The following is a 6,400-nucleotide window of genomic DNA, read 5'->3' as shown; positions in this document are numbered from 1 at the left end:
CAGGGCTCAGAGGCAAGTCTTGACCCCAATTGGAGAGAAGCATGCTACCAAGGGGCACATGGCAATGTGGCTTCAAAGGGAAATACCTATGCTAGATAGTATCAAAGAATGTATCAGCCTGTGGCTGAGACCACTGTCTTCTCATTCTTTTTTTTTTTTTTTTTTTTATGTGTATCGATATAGAGTATATTTTATTTATTTATTTTTTCTTTATTGATTTCAGAGAGAGAGAAGAAAGGAGAGGGAGAGAGAGATAGAAACATAGATAAGAGAGAACATCAATTGGCCGCCTCCTGCATGCCCCCAACTGGGATTTGGTCCATAACTTGGGCATATGCCCTGACCCGAAATCAAACCAGCGACCTCCTGGTGCTTGGGTCGACGCCCAACCACTGAGCCACACCAGCCAGGCCGCTGTCTTCTCATTCCATTGCCTTTTCATGTGCTGTCTGGTTCTCAGGTTACTTACCTACAAATAGCGATAATTAAGTACAACATGGAATAACGGTGAGAATCAAATATGATAATATTTGTGAAAATGATATTTTAAACTCTAAACTGCTGTTTTAAATAAAACTACTGTTTTCAAATAGTAAATCACTGTACACAAAGGATCGTAATATTTTCATTATCATGAACTCAAATAATTAATGAAGTAGGAAAATTAGAAACTACCTAAACTAAGGATTAGGAAATAACATCAGTCTAAGAAAAACCCTGTGAGACACAGGTGCACCTTTTTTTTTTTCTCAACAGAAACAAAAATAAATAACATTCTAATACAGCGATTTTCAAATATGTGCACAAGAATTTTTAAAATATGTGATACTTGACTATTTAGTCAGAGGCACTGATCTCTTTTCCCATAGACTGTCAAATAAAAATAAAAAAAAATGACAACAGCCAACACAACAATAGCTGTCCGGTGTAAATGAATCAAAAGTATACCTATTTTTTGTCAGATTGGCAAAAAAAAGTATATTTTTTAGTGCACTGCAGAATTTTAGTAATTAGTTTATGTGTGCCATGAGATGAAAAAAGTTGAAAAATCGCTGTCCTATTAGGTAAACATTGCCTAGTATTTGTGATATAGTTTTTTTTTTTAAGATTTTTTATTGATTTTTAGAGAGAGAGAGAAACATCAATGTGATCAGTTGTCTATTGCCTCCTGTCTGCTCCCCAACCAGGGATTAAACCCACAACCTAGGTATATGCCCTGACCAGAAATTCAACCCTTAACCTGTTGGTATACTGAACAACGCTCCAACCAACTGAGCCACACTGACGGGCTGATGTAGGCTTTTCAAACTCCCACATTGTGATCGCAACCACACGCTATTTTCTCTTCCCCCAGTCTCAGATTTCACTAACAGAAAGAAGTAACTGAGAAGAGATGGAGGCAGAGAAGTGACATATGAGTTTATGAACCATAGGGATTTGCTGGCATAGTATGATTTATTTTTAGGTGTATTAACTATTTATTAACAGACAAGGCCTAGAGATTTACTTCTTCTTGGCTACCCCACTGGCCCATGGTCTTAGTGTGCTGGCCTCGAACACAAAGTCCACAGAAGTGGCACAGCCCTCTGTAAGCCCAGATTTTCTTCAGCCACTCCAGGTCTTCACCGAGCTTGTTGTCCAGACTACTGGCCAGGACCTGGCTGTATTTTGCACTCTTGACATCCTTCTGTCTGTTCAAGAACCAGTCTGGGATCTGTGCTGGCGTGGATTCTGCAGAATGGTGATCACACGCTCTACCTCATCCTCAGGGAGCTAGCTCTCCCGCTCTCTTGGTGAGGTCGATGTCTGCTTTCCTCCCCACCCCATGAATATATCTTTGCCCCACACCCTTAACTGCAGTGATGGCAAAGACTATTTTCCACCACTCATCGATATTGGTGTTGAGTACTTTCAACATGTGCTGGAGCATCTCAGGGATCACTGGAGACATGGCGGCAGCCCCAGAAGCAGGGTGTAGGCCTCTCATGGAAGAGCTGGCATGTATTTAAACTCAGTATAGAAAAATAACCCAATACTTTTGTGTTTAGGATTTAATTCTGCTCCAGAAACCTGGAAAGGAATTCAGAAGGTAATCTCAGGACCACATTCACTTCCTCCTCCTATTTGTCCTCATGTCTGCATCAAGTCCCTTAGCACTGAGAATCTCTGATTTGCAACCATTTGCTGTTTTAAAATTTTTCCTGATAAAATACGTTAATTGTACATAATTGAAAAATAGAGAAAAGATATAAAGAAGGAAAACACTTGTAATCCCTTTACCTAGGAATGACTGCTTATAACATGTTAGTTTTTTTTTTTTTTATCCTCACCCGAGGATATTTTTCCACTTTTTGTACAGATAGAGTGGGAGGGAGAGAGAGGAAGAGAGAGAGAGTGAGAGAAACATCGACGTGAAGGGACACATCGAGTGGCTGCCACCCACATGACCAACCAGGGCCGGGGACAAACTGCAACCGAAGTACGTGCCCTTAGCGGGAACCAAACCCGGGTCTCTCTGGACCGCAGGCCGACGCTCTAACCGCTGAGCCAAACCGGCCAGGGCTACATGTTAGTTTTCTTTCTTTGTTATTTTAGGTGTGCCTATGGATTTTTAAAAAGATTTTTAAAATTGATTTTTATAGAGCAAGGAAGAGAGAGGGGAAGAGACATCTATGTGAGAGCATAAGATCAATCTGCTGCCTCCTCTACATTCCCCACTAGGAATCAAGCCTGAAACACAGGCATGTGCCCTGACTGGGAGTTGAAACAGCAACCTTTCAGTGCAAAAGACACCATCCAATCAACTGAGCCACACCGTCCAGGGTGATTTTTTTGGTTGTTGTTAATCCTCACCTGAGGGTATTTTTTCCATTGATTTTTAAACAGTGGAAGGGAGGGAGGGAGAAAGGGAGAGAGGGAGAGAGAGAGAGAGAGAAAGCATCAATGTGAGAGACACACATTGATTGGTTGCCTCCCACACATGCCCTGACCAGGGCCAGGATCGAACCTGCAACCGAGGTACATACCCTTCACCAGGAATCAAACCTGAGACCCTTCAGTGTGAGGGTTTGACACTCTAACCACTGAGAAACACTGGCCAGGGCTCTTTTTATTTTCTTTTTTTATTAAAAAAACTGTTTTTTCCTTTATTGATTTTAGAGAGAAAGGAAGGGAGAGAGAAAGAAAGAGATATATAGAAACATCAGTGAGAGAGAACATCGATTTGCTGCCTCCTGCACGCCCCTCACTGGGGATTGGGCCCACAACCTGGGCATGTGTCCTGACTGGGAATCAAACTGGCGACCTCTTGGTGCGTGGATTGACGCTCAACCACTGAGCCACACTGGCCGGACTGTATTTTGTGTGTGTGTGTGTGTGTGTGTGCGCGCAATTTTTATTAATTTATTTTTGTTACAGATGTTTCTCCTTTTTTCCCCATTGACACCCTCCTCCCGATCCTGCGTTCCCCCTCAACATTGTTGCCTATGTCCATTGGTTACCCATACATGCATATAAGTTCTGTGGTTTACCTCTTCTCTCACTCCCTTCCCCCTCCTCTGACATTTGTCAGTCTGTACCCCACTTCTATGTCTCTGGGTCTATTTTGTTCATCAGCTTGTATTGTTCATTATATTCCACAAATAAGTGAGATAATGTGATTTGTCTTTCTCTGATTGACTTATTTTGCTTAGCATTATACTCTCCTGATCTCTCCACGTTGTCTTAAAGGATAAGAGAGCTTTCTTTCTTACAGCTGCATAGTACTCCATTGTGTACATGTACCACACCTTTTTTATCCACTCATCTATTGATGGACACTTGGGCTGTTTCCAGATCTTAGCAATTGTAAATAGTGCTGCTATGAACATAGGGGTACATATATCTTTCTGATTGATGTTTCAAGCTTCTTAGGACATATTCCTAGAAGTGGGATCACTGGGTCTCTTTTTATTTTCTTGATGATGTCTTTTGGAGCACAAGTTTTTCATTTTGATGAGGTCCAATGTATCTTTTTTCCCCCCTGTGATTGTGTGTACATTTGGAGTCAAATCAAAGAGACTATGGCTTAATCCAGGGTTATGAAAATTTATATCTATGTTTTGAGAGTTTTAGAGGTTTAGGTCTTTGATCCATTTTGAGTTCATTTTTGCATATGATGTGAAATAGGCATCCAATTTCATTACATTTTTTTATTTTTATTATTATTCAACTTAATTTTTTTGCAAGTGGCTATCCAGTAGTTCTAACACCATTTGTTGAAAAGACTATTCTCTCCCCATTGCATTGTCTTGGCATTCGTGTTGAAAATGAACTGCACATAAATGGATGAGTTTATTTCTGGACTCTCAATTCTAGTCCATTGATCTTATATTTACCCTATCCCAGAACCACAGTCTTGACTGCTATAGCTTTGTAGTAAGTTTTATTTTTAATTTTTTTTCTTTATTGAATTTTTTTTTTTTAGAGAGAGAAAGGGAGACGGAGAGAGATGGAAACGTCGATAAGAAAGAACACTGATTGGCCGCCTCCTGCATGCTCCCCACTGGAGATTGGGCCCACAACCTGGGCATGTGCCCTGACTGGGAATTGAACTGGCGACCTCTTGGTGCATGGGTTGACACTCAACCACTGAGCCACACCAGCTGGGCTTCAACATCATTTTTAAAGCTACATATTAGCCCATTACATGGTTATACTATAATTTATTTAGCCATTCTCCTGTTATGGGATATTTAGGTTATTTACCATATTTCCATTTTATAAATATTACCAGGCATCTTGTCATGTCTACATTTCAAACTATTTTCTTATAAGTATTCATATAGTCTTGTTCTCTCATACTGGCCTTTATTCCCACTCTTGTGAGGAGGTATGAAAGCCCATAAAACTTGGAACTTTTTGAGGCCCATTTCTCTTTTTTTGCAAATCCACATAAACCCCAGGGTTAGGCCTGCAGCTCCTTCAGGAAACTCTCAGGGGCCCTGGACTGGGTCAGGTGCTTCTCATCTTCCCCCTTCATCCCCCCCCCCCCAACCAGTGTGTCCTGCATTTGCCATCGCTCTCATCACTCAGTGATGTAAGTGCTCGGTAACTTGCCATACCCCACAAGATTGTGAGGCCCAACAGAACAACAAGGGCTGGACATTTTTATCTCTAGCCCTTGGTCTATAGACAACCCTAAATAAATGTTTATTGAGTGAATGAGTCAGGCAGAACAAGGAGTTCAAGGTCCTAGACCAGACTAGGAATCTTGAGACAAAGATTTATGGCCAGGATTTTGGAGCAGCCGGCCAAGTGTGCTACACAGAACTATGGGCTGGAAAGAGTCCCTGAGGTTGCCTCATTCAGGAGTTTTCAAATCTTCTCTTATGTCCACAGTGTAACTTATAATATTAGGTAGATAGATAGATGAGATAGAGGGGGAGATGGTGGAAATTGAAGCATTGTCTGTGGAATTTTCTCAGTGGCCCAAGACACTGCAATAAAACCACGTTTGTAAAAAAGATTGAGCTAGTAGTCCATTCTTTTCCTTTTTACAGACCAGGGTAAAGGTGCTCTTGAGCAAGAGAAGTGACTTGGGACTTCCGGTCAAGATGGTGATGTAGGTAAACACGGTATCGCGTCCTCCCACAACCACATCAAAGTTACAACTAAACTACAGAACAACCATCATTCGAAACCACCTGAAATCAAGCTGAATGGAAGTCCTACAACTACAAAATTAAAGAAGCAGCCACGTGGAGACTGGTAGGAGGGGCAGAGGTGGATCCCACACCCACGTGTGGCGGATAAAAATCAGGAGGATACCTTGACTGGGAAGGTCCTCTCTGAGGACTGAGGGGTCCCTGTCCCACACCAGGCGCCCCGCTCAGGGTTCCTGTGCCAGGAAGAGAAGTCCCCATAACTTCTCCCTGGAAAAACCAGTGGGAACTGAGGCTCAGGGAGACTGATGCGGCTGGATCCCCAGGCAGCTCCTCTTAAAGGGCCTGCATACAGACTTATCAGACTTGTTCCCTCTGAGCTTAGAGGGGAGGCAGCTGGAGGGGCGCCAAAGACATACAGGGAAGAACTGAGTTGTTTGGCACTGAAGCGAGGGCTGGAGGGGGGCTTTCTCCAGGACAAACGTGCTGTCAGAGGCCTTTGTTCCTTTGGTGAGCCCTTCCCTGGGGCAGCAGACAGCCACCACATCTGGGACTCCAGCAACCTGGCTCACACTGGTAGCCCCGCCCTGGTGATTCCCTGAGGCCCCGCCCCACCCAACTTTCAGGCCCACCCAAGCTGTTGCCAGTTGCTTTCCCATAGGATTGGCCTGTCTTGGATCCTGCATCAGGTTTTCCCAAATTCTTTCAAACAAGCAGCATCTTGTTTCAGCTAGCCCCATACCTCTTATTAAGTAATA

The 6,400-nt window shown here is 42.9% G+C and overlaps 1 pseudogene; it reads right to left on the bottom strand.

Moving 5' to 3' along the window:
* Positions 1 to 1,495: 1,495 nt before the first annotated feature.
* On the bottom strand, positions 1,496 to 1,951 carry LOC118637706 (annotated as a pseudogene).
* Between the last annotated feature and the right edge of the window lie 4,449 nt (positions 1,952 to 6,400).

This window comes from Molossus molossus, unplaced genomic scaffold, assembly GCF_014108415.1.
Source record: "Molossus molossus isolate mMolMol1 unplaced genomic scaffold, mMolMol1.p scaffold_m16_p_20, whole genome shotgun sequence".
Classification (NCBI taxonomy): domain Eukaryota; kingdom Metazoa; phylum Chordata; class Mammalia; order Chiroptera; family Molossidae; genus Molossus; species Molossus molossus.
Note: the sequence above shows the minus strand (reverse complement) of the source record. Positions and strands in the feature narration are given on the sequence as shown.